Raw genomic sequence first — 16,630 nt, 5'->3', positions numbered from 1 at the left:
CAAGTCGGTTGGTACAGATGACGGTGGTGGAATCGGCGACGACGACATAGGAGCGTGATGCCGATGGTGACCGACTTCTAGGCGTGGAAACACGTGGCGCAGGCCCCGAGGGCTTGGGTGGCTTTGACAAGACTATGGCGTGGGGTTGATTCAAGATGGCATACGCATGTGAGCTTGAAGTCGACGGGACGCGGGGTGGACTGATCATCTACCATGGAGTCATGTCAAAGATGGAGCTGGATTGAGGGGCTACGGTGTAAGTGCACAGAGAGTCGAAGCCTATTCAGCGGGAAAAGCGAGGGACACATAATTCGGACTAGAGCCCAGTGGTCTGATGGAAGCGTGAAACCCGTCATCGGTCGGTGATGATCGGTGGTACTCTGCAGTGGGGGTTGAGTGGTGTGGTTTCGCGACCCTTGAGACTCGACCGGGACAGCGGAGGCTCGACGCAGTAATAGCGGCGAGGCGTGCGGTATGCACGGGACATGGAGACGGGCCAGGGCTCTGGTGGTCATACATGTGGTGAGACAACTGCGAATTTGACTTGGGATGACTACAAGCAGCGGTGAAATTCTTTTTCAAGTTTCAGACAGGCGGTCAAGAAAGGAGCGCTGATGTTGATTTCAGGTAACTCTTACGTGTGACACCCAATATGTGAGGTGTTCACTTTCACGCAGGTCAGTGATCGGTGTGTGATGGCGTTGACGGATACTCTGGAAGTTGGGAGCACGGACTAGAGTAACAAGGAACTTAATTTTGCTCGAGTGTTGACTGTGGTCAAGAATAGAAGGGACTACAAGTTGCAGGTGGAGTCATATGGAGTCTTTGGAGTAGCAGCGGTGCTCATGGAATAAACTCAAGTCCAATGTACATGGAAGTTTGACGCATGGACGAACTCAACGTGGTGGAGAATATTCGCCAAGGTGGAGTTTGTTAGAGTTGTGTCGAATATAGTGTATAAGGTAGGTTACAGTTGGACTTGTAGTTGTACCGTGTTTACATAGGATGTGGAGTCGTGTCCTAGTAGGACACTTGTATCCTAGGCCTCTCTTATATAGCGGGGGTAGACACACAATGTAACCTATGCCAACATAATAGCACCAGAACGCAGGGGAAGCCGGCGGCATGTGCCGGTGTCCAGGGCGACCGGGTGCGGTATTATAGCGGTATCATGGGGAGGAGCGCCCATAGTCAGGCCTCGGGGATGTAGCCATATCGGTGAACCTCGTTAACAAATCTCGGTGTCGTGCTCGTGTGATTGCTTGGTCCTCGGATGATCGACAGTATGCCTCGGATTTAGGTTGTTCGGAGGCTATGGATGTTGATTTGGAGGAGGAAGAACACCGACCGGAATCTGCATGATGCGATCATAATACGGATGAAGGACGTCGGCGAGTTGTGATCTAAAGCAGAGTTGTTCGCGTTGTAATCTTCAGCAGTAATCGGAATCGGCGCAGGTGGTTACAACGGTGACAGATTGATCTCGGCGAGTTGCAGCAGCTGTGGACAGCCGCAGCGATACACGCGGCTCAGCATAAGACGCGTGGGGCGGCGGCTTGTGGGCAGGCTCGCTATGCCTGTGCGGCTTGCTACCGTGGATTGGAGACGAGAAGGAGCAGCGGGCCAGACGTGGCGCGTGAGGCCCATGCTGTTGATCTGAAGACACGTTTGGGTAGCTACGTGAGGTTTGTTTTAGACCAGAAGTGCAGTCCACGTGTGCGACGCGGACGGAGGTAGGCAGATCAATTTGGTGATGGAAAAATCCATCGTGTTGGCATCCATCGGATTTAGCAGGAGGAATTGACAAGGCAAAGCAACTGTAGCATCGGGATTGAGCCAAGAGCACGTCACGTGAAGGCCTGGTTGAATTGCAACTAGTACATAGAAGCATACCATGTTCTGTTCTGTTTGTGTACTTGGGCATCACGTGCAAAGCTGGGATAATTTTTCGCAGGGTCAGCCGTACAAAGAACTATGGCGCCAACGGATACCGGGTTTGAGGTGGAGAAGTTCAACGAAACTGAAAACCTTGGGTTATGGCAGACAAGGATGAAAATTTATTGGCATGACAGAGATGCTTGAAGGCGTTGCAGGAAGTCATGTCAGCTAAGATGGAATTATATGTGATGGATGGAAATTCGCGGAAGACGATTTGGGAGCCTCGAGTGTGTCGTACAGTCGAACGAGTTTGGTTGGGTCGGACTGGACAGTCTGACGGGATCGACGCAAGTCGGTTGGTACAGATGACGGTGGTGGAATCGGCGACGACGACATAGGAGCGTGATGCCGATGGTGACCGACTTCTGGGCGTGGAAACACGTGGCGCAGGCCCCGAGGGCTTGGGTGTCTTTGACAAGACTATGGCGTGGGGTTGATTCAAGATGGCATACGCATGTGAGCTTGAAGTCGACGGGACGCGGGGTGGACTGATCATCTACCATGGAGTCATGTCAAAGATGGAGCTGGATTGAGGGGCTACGGTGTAAGTGCACAGAGAGTCGAAGCCTATTCAGCGGGAAAAGCGAGGGACACATAATTCCGACTAGAGCCCAGTGGTCTGATGGAAGCGTGAAACCCGTCATCGGTCGGTGATGATCGGTGGTACTCTGCAGTGGGGGTTGAGTGGTGTGGTTTCGCGACCCTTGAGACTCGACCGGGACAGCGGAGGCTCGACGCAGTAATAGCGGCGAGGCGTGCGGTATGCACGGGACATGGAGACGGGCCAGGGCTCTGGTGGTCATACATGTGGTGAGACAACTGCGAATTTGACTTGGGATGACTACAAGCAGCGGTGAAATTCTTTCAAGTTTCAGACAGGCGGTCAAGAAAGGAGCGCTGATGTTGATTTCAGGTAACTCTTACGTGTGACACCCAATATGTGAGGTGTTCACTTTCACGCAGGTCAGTGATCGGTGTGTGATGGCGTTGACGGATACTCTGGAAGTTGGGAGCACGGACTAGAGTAACAAGGAACTTAATTTTGCTCGAGTGTTGACTGTGGTCAAGAATAGAAGGGACTACAAGTTGCAGGTGGAGTCATATGGAGTCTTTGGAGTAGCAGCGGTGCTCATGGAATAAACTCAAGTCCAATGTACATGGAAGTTTGACGCATGGACGAACTCAACGTGGTGGAGAATATTCGCCAAGGTGGAGTTTGTTAGAGTTGTGTCGAATATAGTGTATAAGGTAGGTTACAGTTGGACTTGTAGTTGTACCGTGTTTACATAGGATGTGGAGTCGTGTCCTAGTAGGACACTTGTATCCTAGGCCTCTCTTATATAGCGGGGGTAGACACACAATGTAACCTATGCCAACATAATAGCACCAGAACGCAGGGGAAGCCGGCGGCATGTGCCAGTGTCCAGGGCGACCGGGTGCGGTATTATAGCGGTATCATGGGGAGGAGCGCCCATAGTCAGGCCTCGGGGATGTAGCCATATCGGTGAACCTCGTTAACAAATCTCGGTGTCGTGCTCGTGTGATTGCTTGGTCCTCGGATGATCGACAGTATGCCTCGGATTTAGGTTGTTCGGAGGCTATGGATGTTGATTTGGAGGAGGAAGAACACCGACCGGAATCTGCATGATGCGATCATAATACGGATGAAGGACGTCGGCGAGTTGTGATCTAAAGCAGAGTTGTTCGCGTTGTAATCTTCAGCAGTAATCGGAATCGGCGCAGGTGGTTACAACGGTGACAGATTGATCTCGGCGAGTTGCAGCAGCTGTGGACAGCCGCAGCGATACACGCGGCTCAGCATAAGACGCGTGGGGCGGCGGCTTGTGGGCAGGCTCGCTATGCCTGTGCGGCTTGCTACCGTGGATTGGAGACGAGAAGGAGCAGCGGGCCAGACGTGGCGCGTGAGGCCCATGCTGTTGATCTGAAGACACGTTTGGGTAGCTACGTGAGGTTTGTTTTAGACCAGAAGTGCAGTCCACGTGTGCGACGCGGACGGAGGTAGGCAGATCAATTTGGTGATGGAAAAATCCATCGTGTTGGCATCCATCGGATTTAGCAGGAGGAATTGACAAGGCAAAGCAACTATAGCATCGGGATTGAGCCAAGAGCACGTCACGTGAAGGCCTGGTTGAATTGCAACTAGTACATAGAAGCATACCATGTTCTGTTCTGTTTGTGTACTTGGGCATCACGTGCAAAGCTGGGATAATTTTTCGCAGGGTCAGCCGTACAAAGAACTATGGCGCCAACGGATACCGGGTTTGAGGTGGAGAAGTTCAACGAAACTGAAAACCTTGGGTTATGGCAGACAAGGATGAAAATTTATTGGCATGACAGAGATGCTTGAAGGCGTTGCAGGAAGTCATGTCAGCTAAGATGGAATTATATGTGATGGATGGAAATTCGCGGAAGACGATTTGGGAGCCTCGAGTGTGTCGTACAGTCGAACGAGTTTGGTTGGGTCGGACTGGACAGTCTGACGGGATCGATGCAAGTCGGTTGGTACAGATGACGGTGGTGGAATCGGCGACGACGACATAGGAGCGTGATGCCGATGGTGACCGACTTCTGGGCGTGGAAACACGTGGCGCAGGCCCCGAGGGCTTGTGTGGCTTTGACAAGACTATGGCGTGGGGTTCATTCAAGATGGCATACGCATGTGAGCTTGAAGTCGACGGGACGCGGGGTGGACTGATCATCTACCATGGAGTCATGTCAAAGATGGAGCTGGATTGAGGGGCTACGGTGTATAAACTCAAGTCCAATGTACATGGAAGTTTGACGCATGGACGAACTCAAGGTGGTGGAGAATATTCGCCAAGGTGGAGTTTGTTAGAGTTGTGTCGAATATAGTGTATAAGGTAGGTTACAGTTGGACTTGTAGTTGTACCGTGTTTACATAGGATGTGGAGTTGTGTCCTAGTAGGACACTTGTATCCTAGGCCTCTCTTATATAGCGGGGGTAGACACACAATGTAACCTATGCCAACATAATAGCACCGGAACGCAGGGGAAGCCGGCGGCATGTGCCGGTGTCCAGGGCGACCGGGTGCGGTATTATAGCGATATCATGGGGAGGAGCGCCCATAGTCAGGCCTCGGGGATGTAGCCATATCGGTGAACCTCGTTAACAAATCTCGGTGTCGTGCTCGTGTGATTGCTTGGTCCTCGGATGATCGACAGTATGCCTCGGATTTAGGTTGTTCGGAGGCTATGGATGTTGATTTGGAGGAGGAAGAACACCGACCGGAATCTGCATGATGCGATCATAATACGGATGAAGGACGTCGGCGAGTTGTGATCTAAAGAAGAGTTGTTCGCGTTGTAATCTTCAGCAATAATCGGAATCAGCGCGGGTGGTTACAACGGTGACAGATTGATCTCGGCGAGTTGCAGCAGCTGTGGACAGCCGCAGCGATACACGCGGCTCAGCATAAGACGCGTGGGGCGGCGGCTTGTGGGCAGGCTGGCTATGCCTGTGCGGCTTGCTACCGTGGATTGGAGACAAGAAGGAGCAGCGGGCCAGACGTGGCGCGTGAGGCCCATGCTGTTGATCTGAAGACACGTTTGGGTAGCTACGTGAGGTTTGTTTTAGACCAGAAGTGCAGTCCACATGTGCGACGCGGACGGAGGTAGGCAGATCAATTTGGCGATGGAAAAATCCATCGTGTTGGCATCCATCGGATTTAGCAGGAGGAATTGACAAGGCAAAGCAACTATAGCATCGGGATTGAGCCAAGAGCACGTCACGTGAAGGCCTGGTTGAATTGCAACTAGTACATAGAAGCATACCATGTTCTGTTCTGTTTGTGTACTTGGGCATCACGTGCAAAGCTGGGATAATTTTTCGCAGGGTCAGCCGTACAAAGAACTATGGCGCCAACGGATACCGGGTTTGAGGTGGAGAAGTTCAACGGAACTGAAAACCTTGGGTTATGGCAGACAAGGATGAAAATTTATTGGCATGACAGAGATGCTTGAAGGCGTTGCAGGAAGTCATGTCAGCTAAGAAGGAATTATATGTGATGGATGGAAATTCGCGAAAGACGATTTGGGAGCCTCGAGTGTGTCGTACAGTCGAACGAGTTTGGTTGGGTCGGACTGGACAGTCTGACGGGATCGATGCAAGTCGGTTGGTACAGATGACGGTGGTGGAATCGGCGACGACGACATAGGAGCGTGATGCCGATGGTGACCGACTTCTGGGCGTGGAAACACGTGGCGCAGGCCCCGAGGGCTTGTGTGGCTTTGACAAGACTATGGCGTGGGGTTCATTCAAGATGGCATACGCATGTGAGCTTGAAGTCGACGGGACGCGGGGTGGACTGATCATCTACCATGGAGTCATGTCAAAGATGCAGCTGGATTGAGGGGCTACGGTGTATAAACTCAAGTCCAATGTACATGGAAGTTTGACGCATGGACGAACTCAAGGTGGTGGAGAATATTCGCCAAGGTGGAGTTTGTTAGAGTTGTGTCGAATATAGTGTATAAGGTAGGTTACAGTTGGACTTGTAGTTGTACCGTGTTTACATAGGATGTGGAGTCGTGTCCTAGTAGGACACTTGTATCCTAGGCCTCTCTTATATAGCGGGGGTAGACACACAATGTAACCTATGCCAACATAATAGCACCGGAACGTAGGGGAAGCCGGCGGCATGTGCCGGTGTCCAGGGCGACCGGGTGCGGTATTGTAGCGGTATCATGGGGAGGAGCGCCCATAGTCAGGCCCCGGGGATGTAGCCATATCGGTGAACCTCGTTAACAAATCTCGGTGTCGTGCTCGTGTGATTGCTTGGTCCTCGGATGATCGACAGTATGCCTCGGATTTATTCTAACAGCTCTCTTCCACCCATTCACTACTCCCATTCCAAGAGATCCCAAGTTCCCTCAAGTTGGTCAGCTTGCTGAGCCCCTTGATATTCTCTACCGAGCTTTTAAACATATCTACACCTTGTAGGGTGCACAAGGATTTCAACCTGTCGATCCCGTCAGGCAGCATTGTTCCCATCGAACTGAGATGCGACAACTGGGGCAAACTAACAATATCTGATGGATATTCTCTCAGTTTACCTACACATATATCTATTGTCTCCAATTGCTGTAGCTCCTCAATTTTATTAGGTAGCTTCAACTCACATCTAGAAAAAATATCACAACTAACCTTTAAATACCTTAGAAGGAACAGCCCACTGATACCAGTGTGGTCCAGGTAGTTGTTCAAAGAATACTTATGTTCAAGGTGTAGCACTCTGACATACTTGAAATCCAGAAAATAAGGCAAAAGTGAGCTCCGGCAAAGTAAGATTGACCGAACATGTGATAGTGACCCTTTGTTGATTGTTTCCAAAATTGTTGTATCCTTTTTATCATTGTAGTGGACTGAGACTCGGCAGATCTCCCCCGTCTCAACCTTAGAACCATCAATCACATGAATAAAATTCTCTTTACTTGACTTGGATCTCATCATGTCAAGAATTATATCATGTACTCTGCAAGACAACACTTCATTGTTGTAGCTTATCCTCCAAGGCTGGATCATACACATGCTGATGAGCTCTTTGAAGTACTTTTCTGCAACATCCACTGCATCCAGAAGACCATTTGTACTCACGTGCACGAAACCTTCGGCTACCCATTTCCTCAACAATTCAGTTTTGTCTATCTCGCGATCCTCTGGATACATACAAATATAAAGTAGACATGCCTTCAGATGATCAGGAAGATGTATGTAGCTAAGATCCAATATTTGCTTCATGTTTTCAAGATTATCTCCTTCAGTCAGAGCACCCAAGGATTTCCATACATACTCCCAGGTTGACCCTGGCTCATCAGCTAGAAGGCTTGCAATACTATTAATAGCAAGTGGCATACCACCACATTTTTTTAGAATATCAACTAAAATCTCTTCTTTTCTATGTGTATCGGGGCAATCTTTTTCAGAACCAAATGTTCTTCTAAAAAATAGTGTTCTTGAGTCTACTTCACCGAGTGGTTTCATCCTATAAACATTTTTGCATTCAACTTTGCAACAGTCACGAGCAACACGTTCAATCCTTGTTGTTGTTATCACTCTACTGCCACAACTGTTTCTTGGAAAAGCATAAGCAATACGACCCCATGCTGTAGAATCCCATATATCATCAATTACTATGAAGTATCTGCAAAAATGTGCCACACGGTTAAGAAACAAAGGAGTAGCGAATCTTAGTAAATTTAGTAGGATTAGTGGCTGGCACAACCATATATGCATGCAAATTAGGACAAAGTAGAAGCGCATGCGAAGTAATCAAGAAAATATTGAATTTGAGTTCTTTAATTAATGTAGTTTGCTTATGTACTGACCATGGGTTGATGTGTGTGCCCCCGGGGGGGGGGGGGGGGCGAGGGATTGTGCACCTCTTATCCTCGAGCGATTCTTGGAGTGCCTCGATGAGATCCTCCGCATCCAAGTTCTCCACATTGAAATTCCTTACTAGTTTACGGAGGATATTTCCCAAAACTTTCTTCACATCAGGATTCTGACCAACCGAAACAAAAGTTTTAAGATGGTATTGGGCTTTAAGCTTGTCATATACTGCCTTGGCAAGTGTGGTCTTGCCCAATCCTCCCAATCCAACAATGGAGACTATCTTGAGATTTTCCTTTGATACATCGCCATCCTCCTCAAATAGCCTTATTAGCTCATCTCTTGGCCTATTGATGCCAACGAGCTGTTCTTTATCTTCATACATAGCCAAAATCCGAAGTTCATCAATGGCAGCTTTGGCAGATGCATTAGGTACCACATTGTCGACCTTATACTCTACACTTTTTGGCCGCATCTTTTACTTGTTTGCTTTTGTCTTTGATCAAGCTGCCTATGGTATGGTGACTCTTGCCCTTCTCTAAGTGGAAGCATATCTCGTGTGTGAGTTCCCTAAAGCCACTTGTACTAGATTCAGGCTGGCTTTGCACCAAGAAGCCGTCAACGAAATCCTCTAGGTCATATGACATCTCCCTGACATTACTGGCCCAATGCTTGACCAGGTCATCGAGGTTGCCCTGCTGCACGTCAGACACCTTGCGGAGTACGAGCTGCATCATCACCAGCTCTTCCGAGAGTGACTGGACATCTTTTTTGATGCTTGCCTCCAGATTGAAGTCCTCCTTGTTAAGCTCGCCCAGCTTGTGGAGTAGGCTGCCCATGGCCCCCCTTGTGACATCCATGGCTCGGTCGCTGACTCTCAGTAGGTAAGTCATGTTCGTTGGTTGACTCTGTGAAAATTCTTCTGGTGGGTGGAAATTACGGCGATCTAGTTGTTTGTTACATTGTCCTTGCACGCCATCTTTATAGATGCTGGAATTGATGTCCTTGCACAATAAACAACGAAGTAGTAATATTTAATAATAAAATTATTTCAGTAAGGGTGCTATGTACGTTGAGATTATTTGATGAAGCTCACCATGGGGGAGACTGCCTCGACTGGCACACTGGGGTCTCGTCCACTAATAGGCTCATATTCAACCATCAAATTCACCTCATCAACCATTTTACCGGCCTCTTCATGGAATATATGTTCAGTGATATCCTCATCTCTAAGATTGCTCACTTTTGTGCTCTGGATGATGAACTTGTCACCATTCTGTGTAGCTTGTAGTGCCCTATCCTGTCGCTGCACTATTATTTGAACAAGATACTCGTCGCATCCTGGTGGCACAATGCCTTTCCCTGGCCGTGTCGTGTACTGCTGGCTTGGCCTTTCAATGTTGTAGGCAAAACAGGACGTTGTCCTGTTGGTTAGCTTAACTGAGCATGACATCTCCTTGTTATCATCCAATGTAAAATGTAGCTCGAGCGGTTCAATACCAAACATGTCATCATCCATATAAGTGCTTTGCTGCGACAAAAGAGACATGCATTACCAGAAAGTGCACTATTTTCAGAAAGGATGTATAGGTAACTGTTGGGGATATAACTATTATAAGTTTTAGAGTGGTTGGGCTTTTTTAGAACCGTTCGTTGATGTCGATCTAACGGCAGACAAATACGAAGTACTGAGTAGTACTCTGATGAAAGTACGCGAAAGTACTAAAACGAGTGGGGCCAGTAGTCGTGACAAGGTGGGGACGCGTTTTAATCTAGGGGCAGTTTAGTCCTAGGAAAATTTGCACGCGCCGCCCCTCTCGTCGAATGCATAACCGCCGCCATGGTGATTCACATTCCACAATTACTCATCGGCGGCCATCTCCTCCCTCTCCTCCAAGTCCACCTCAGTCATCTCCTCCTTCTTGCCGCTACAACTTCGCTCCACTCAGGCAACCCCCCACCCACCCCCACCCCCTCTTACACGGCAGATCGAGCTGATGGCCGGCGACGAGAACACCGACTTCATGCAGATCGCCGGTGGCGACCAGGTCAAGTTGGCCAGGTTGAGGGAGATCCGTTCTTGGTTTGACAACACAAGGCAGATGAACTGGACGGCAATGGCCACTCTCAAGAATATGACGAAGAAGGAGAGGGCAAAGCTTTGCCCCCCGCCCGCACAACCGATTGACAAGATCGAGATCCTCCTCTGCACGATGGAGCAGGCCAATTCGTCCAGCGAGTGGACCAGGCGGAGGTGGTGGGCGTTCAGATCCAGGGTAGAGCATCCACTGGATCAGGAACCCACCGTGCACGAGGTGCTGTCGCAGATTGTGCAGCCTCCAACCAAGTCACCGGAGACTCCGAAGCGCAAGATGAGGAGGACAGTGGTCGCGACCTCGCTTCCCCGCCGTTCTCCACACTTCCCTCGCCGCTCTCCTCGTCTGAACGGCGGCGGTAGCTATGTTTAGAGTAAGCTTCCCCAATCCTCATCTTCCTACTGCTCGTGCTTACATCATGGTGATACTGATCGCAATAGCTTAGAGAGGGAATGCTAGATGGCATTTTAATCTCAATGAATTGCATGAATATTTGAGTACATGGATTTGGAGGATGGATTATGATGTATGTGAACCCTAGGCATCATATGAACCCTAGGAAAAATTAGTAATGTTCTAGTGGTAGACACTGAAATATTTCGGTACACACCGTTAGGCACTGAAATATTTCGGAACTGCCCTAGGCAAAATTTGTAATGTTGTAGTGGTGGACACTGAAATATTTTGGTACACACCGGTAGGCACTGAAATATTTCGGTACTGCCCTAGGCAAAATTTGTAATGTTGTAGTGGTAGACACTGAAATATTTCGGTACACACCGGTAGGCACTAAAATATTTCGTTACTACAATTTCAGTACACACCGATGCACACTGAATTATTTCAGTACTGCAGTTTCAGTACACACTGAAATATTTCAGTACTGCAAATTCTATACAAAGTTGGCATTTTGTCATTTATGTGTGAATCAATCCATGCATCATATGGCATAACTTTGTACATGAGTTTGGGTCAATTTCATGTCTATTTATTGTTAAAATTATTGTCATGCCATGAAACACAAGACAAGTCACTGACCCAAGCTTGCAAAGATGACATATCAATGTTGCTGATATGCACGTTTTCACCAAGTCTTGTGTCTGAATTAAAACTGAGCATTTTTTCTTGATGGTATCCATGGATCTAGAACTCCTATGAATTTGCTCATGTTGGATGTTCTATTCTCCATCATTTGTACTAGCATTCCGTGCGATTAGATGCCATGAAAAGACCCCTGGCATATTTATTTTCTTGCCTCCAACATCACATGTGTGTTTTGCAGGAAAAAAACCTGGAGTTCACCAGGCTGGCTGAAGTTGTGAGGCTGGGAGGCTGATGGTGCTGCTACTGGCTGATCCTTCTTCTTTCAGTTTTTGTTCGTCATTTATCAAGCCGTTGGACCAGGGCTACTTCCCTATGTGTTGTTAATGTATTAAGTAGTTCCTTCGAATTTTTAGTATTAGTTAGTTTGAATGTGGAAGTACCTTAATTTTTGGAACGAAATGTTGCTATGTAGGACCAAGGGTTTCATACCTTAATCTTTGGATAATTAATTATGTGAACTGTTAGATGTGGCGCACAATGAAACGCCTCTACCATTGATACTATAGTTCAACATGTCGGTCCAATTAGAGACCAGCCACTACCATATAGAACAGTTAGCATTTCATACTACAACCTGGCACGTACAAAACATCACACAGTAGAAGCACATCCCTAAGCACCTTGCATTGTACAAGGTCTTAGAGACCAGCCTCTACCATATATAACAGTTACCGTGTCACACTACAGCATATAAAACATCACACAGTGGAATAATCATAGCTAGTAGAGCATTAGGTACCAGTTAATAATAGTTGCAATCCATCACAAGCAATAGTACCTAGATATGAGTAGATATAGGTACGGTAATACACGACAAGTACTCGCAAACAAGAGCTGACATAACAAGTTCATTTCACATTGATACATGGCCCACCCCAGTTCTAAATGAGGTGGATGGTGATCATCATCCTCAAGTCATGGCGATGGGTGTTCGCAACAGTGAGTAGGATGGCCTGTCCTACCCGAAGATTCTTGGCACGAAGGAACTTCTTCCACCCTGCCCTGCTCAAGACAGTGCGACTGTCCGTGTCCACTGCATAGGCACAGCTGGTGATGGAGCCCGTTCTGGTAAGACGTAGTTCAGCAGCCAAGCCTTCTTCGCCCGGGTCGATGCCACAGCTATCAAGTAACCTCTTAGGTAATTTCTGAAAACAGTTGACATGATATATGATCATGTCACGTGCAATTATCAACAAAGCATACACTTCAAGACACATATATCATTGGATTCAACACTGAGCATATATATCATCACATCACTACACTATACGCCAAGCATCAAATTACTACAGTAATTAGGCATATCATTAGATTACTCCGTACACTAAGCATATCATCGCATATTACTACACTACATGCATGTCATAAAATTCTTCACTAAATGAATTCTAAACTTGGCCTCTTATCACAGTACTACAACATGCATATCATATGAAGTACTACACTAACTAAGCATGCATATCATGTAATTACCACACTAAGTAACATACCATGATATGCCGTTTAACATTCGTCCTTGTGAGGCGGGTCACGAATGGCTTCCCTAGGTAGTCTTCACGTAGCGGAAGCATGTCCTAGAGGTTGCCGATTTCCTCGTCGCCCAGGCTGATTCCTTGGGCATACAGGTATTCAACAAGTGGGTTCTCATCATCATCTGAATCAGCACCATCTTCGTCCTCGTGAACTTCATCCTCACTATCTGGAATGAAATTTAGATAGATAACAGAAATCCTGGGCCTATCTCTTCTGAAGGAGAAGCTGATCAATTCACCCCCAGTAAGACGCATGCGGGCGATGAAACGATCCCAATCATCTCCTCCTATCTGGGTTATCTTTCGCTCCTTCTCGACCTGCATAGTGTATGGGCCCCCAAGAGCGTCGAAGGTCACGGTGTCTGCGACGAGCTCATTGAATGCCAATCTCACATTGCATGGTACGATCTGTGTAAGATAAAAACAAATAGCAGACACAATACATTAGTGCAAATAGCAAAAAAAACAAAAAGAATGTACTCTTAGAAGGTTCATATAAATTATTACCGCTGCAACAACAAAAGAAGGCTGGAAGTAGATGCTGAACAACGTGGCAGTAGAAAGGCTGGTCCGGCACCGTGAGTTGCAGCGTCCACATTGTGCTTCCTCCATTCTACACAGAACATGTTGAACTCTAAGTTGAGTTGTACATAGTACAATACAAAGATCATACATATAATAAATCATAGTGATAACCTATACTGGCAATGGCCAATCAATCTATTTTCTATCATCTATGTAATAAAGCAATGGCAATGACAATGGCAATGCCCGGTTCATCTAAACCTAGGAATAGTTGGGCATCGAAACTTAAACCAGTCCAATCCACGGCACACATCAAAACCAAACCAAACCAGATATTTTCATTTAGAATCTAGACCAAACCGAACTATACATGCGCGTCATCCAACCCAGTCCAAACCGTTTTCAACTTCCAAAGGTTCAAACCGTGGACAAAGCCATATGCGAGGGCACGTCATGAATCTAGATCAGACATGGCGTTAAAGCTCGAGAGAGCCGACGAGCTCCGGCCGGCAACTCCGGCTCTTGGATTTGAAGCAGTAGTAGGTGGTAGTGGCGGCTCAAACTAATTGATTGATTTGGTCTCAAACCATATAAACCAAATCAAGATCCAATCCAAAAACTAAGTTTCAGTCCAAACCAATCGGCTCAGATCCGCCTCCGTAGGGAGACGCGTTTGGGGAAGGGAAGAAGAGTGGAGATCTGACGTACTTGCCGTAATTGGCGGCGGCCGCGCACCGGCAGCGAAGAGAGGGGTCGTCGGCAGATGGCGGCGGAGGCGGCGGCGCTGGTCGAGAAGGGGAGAAAGAAAGATGTGGAGTGGTCGAGACAGGGAGAAAGAAAAATGTGGTACATGTGGTGGCTCGGTTGTGTGGATGACAAGGGCACCCACTTGTGAGACCGATAGCAATTGATGGCAAACCGTAGGAGGTGCACGACCGCGTGCACGACCGCCACGTCCCCACGTGGAATCGGGACGGCCAGGTGGGTGTGTCAAGTCAAATTGGCACCCGCGGCTTCTCGGTAACTCCAAGAGACAGGAGCAGTGCCTTTCTTCCCCAAATCGGGTAGAAAACCCTCGTCCTCTCCCGAACCATACCACCCTCTCTTCCTTCCTCACCACCTCACCACCCACTCCTCCTTCGTCACCACCCTCCTCCCTTCCTACGCCTCCCTCCTCCTGTCTTCGACCAACGATGAAGCGCGGGCATGAAGATGCGGCGGACGAGCCGGAGGCAACCATCGGAGCAGAGCAGTCTGCTGCCGTGGCTGCAGCCGTGGGTGGAGCGGCTGAGTCCGCCGTAGCGGCGGAAGCTGGCGGTGCAGTGACCGTTGCGCCTGCTCCCGCTGCCATCGCAGCCGTCGAGGCACCCGTCGGCGAGCACAAGGTCGGGGAAGATCTGGAGGAGGAGGAGATGAGAAGGCGTAAGCACAAGGTGTATGACAAAATCGAAGAGCTCATGGAGGAGAATGCCATAAAGGAGTTCGACCTAGATAGCAGGAAGGGCAGCGACTTCGACGAGGATGCCATCGACGAGCTATCTGAGGTAGTACTCTGTTTTTTGCTCAGTTTTTTTCATGACATTGGGGTTTTTCTTGTTAACTAGATGAGCATCAATTTCACTTGGGCGTTCTAGTTGTACGTATGTAGGATTGTAGGGATCTAGCATAGATCTTCATGTTGGATGTGGATTTTTAAATCTGATTCACATTCTGATTCCAGCACATACTCTGGGGTTTTTTCATGGCATTGGGGTTAGCCTTGTTAACTATATGAGCATACGTTCCACAAGGGATACATTAATGAAAGAAGTGGGGTAATGAACCAAAATACAAGAAAATGTTCATGGCAGGGATACATTAATGAAAAAAGTGGGTTAAACAATGGATATATGGCAGGATTCTCCATTGGCTTCCCCAGGACAGTGACTAAATGCTGCAGTTCCTGATTCATTATAGTTTATGTACATGAATTAATTTGCACACATGTTCATAGATGATTAGTTTGCACACATGTTCATAGATGATCCATTTGCAAATTCTATACAAATTTCCATTTTGTAAAGGAAGTGATCGCTCCCTTAATAATTATGGGCTGACATTACATATCCACTGGATACCGAAAAATCAAAACATCTCATCTACCCAATTTTCCACAGTATTTTATTTAGATGATCACAGCCACATCTCTCATCAATATGAGCAGTGAGACACCCCATAGCTCCTTTACCAATTTCCTTCTGAAAGTTATCAGGGTCTAACAATGTTGGAGAAGCAGTATTGCCGCTGTCAGAAAGAATAATTGTTTCTTCATTCCAGTAGATAGAACAAACCCCCCTTGTGTGAAACATGGAGGAGTACAATGAAGCCATTTTTCTGATTCCAATAAGAATTACACCTGTAACAAGTATCAAATATCATTAAACCAAGCCACTTCATGTAGTCTTTCATGTGTTAGTTATGTACTACTTGTGCACTAATCTATAAATGCAACTATTCCACCGTCCATAATTGTGCATGTCAATTTATTTGGCTCAATTATGTATGTGCACATACGCCTTATTTCTAGCAAATAGATAGTTGCCATGTTTCACATGTTTACTTTCAAAACATTGTAATTAAAGTCAATGTACCATAATATATCACCTGAGTTGTTCTATGTGTACTAATTCACTAATTGACAGGAGGATGACGACGATGTGGACTACAGCATGGACAGCAGGCACAGCAAGAGCCGATACACCCTGAGGCATCTGATTGCTGGGAAGATCAAGTACCGTTTCTTTGGCAAGATTGGGTGCCCTTTCTGTTGCAAGGTGATCGGTGGCGTCATAGATGGCATGATCCAGCATGCCTTCAGCACTGGCAATGGACATGGCAAGAATCGTAGTGCCAGTACTCTGGCTAGACATGCTGCCTACGCACGCTTCCTTGAGATTGTCAAAGTCAATGAGCCGTACAACATGCATTGAAGAAGGGAGAGAAGTGATGTGCTGCTAGAGTGCTGATGCTGCCCCAGGACCGCCGTGTCCTCTTATGTTATCTATGTTTCTTTGTTGTTGGAGTCT

The 16,630-nt window shown here is 47.5% G+C and overlaps 1 pseudogene; it reads right to left on the bottom strand.

The window, feature by feature from the left end:
• LOC123088529 (disease resistance protein RGA5-like) overlaps positions 1–16,630 on the bottom strand; it is a 61,552-nt pseudogene that overhangs the window by 27,154 nt on the left and 17,768 nt on the right.

This window comes from Triticum aestivum, chromosome 4A (assembly GCF_018294505.1).
Source record: "Triticum aestivum cultivar Chinese Spring chromosome 4A, IWGSC CS RefSeq v2.1, whole genome shotgun sequence".
In the NCBI taxonomy this organism is placed as follows: domain Eukaryota; kingdom Viridiplantae; phylum Streptophyta; class Magnoliopsida; order Poales; family Poaceae; genus Triticum; species Triticum aestivum.
The sequence above is the reverse complement of the archived record's forward strand: the minus strand, read 5'-3'. Positions and strand labels throughout refer to the sequence as shown.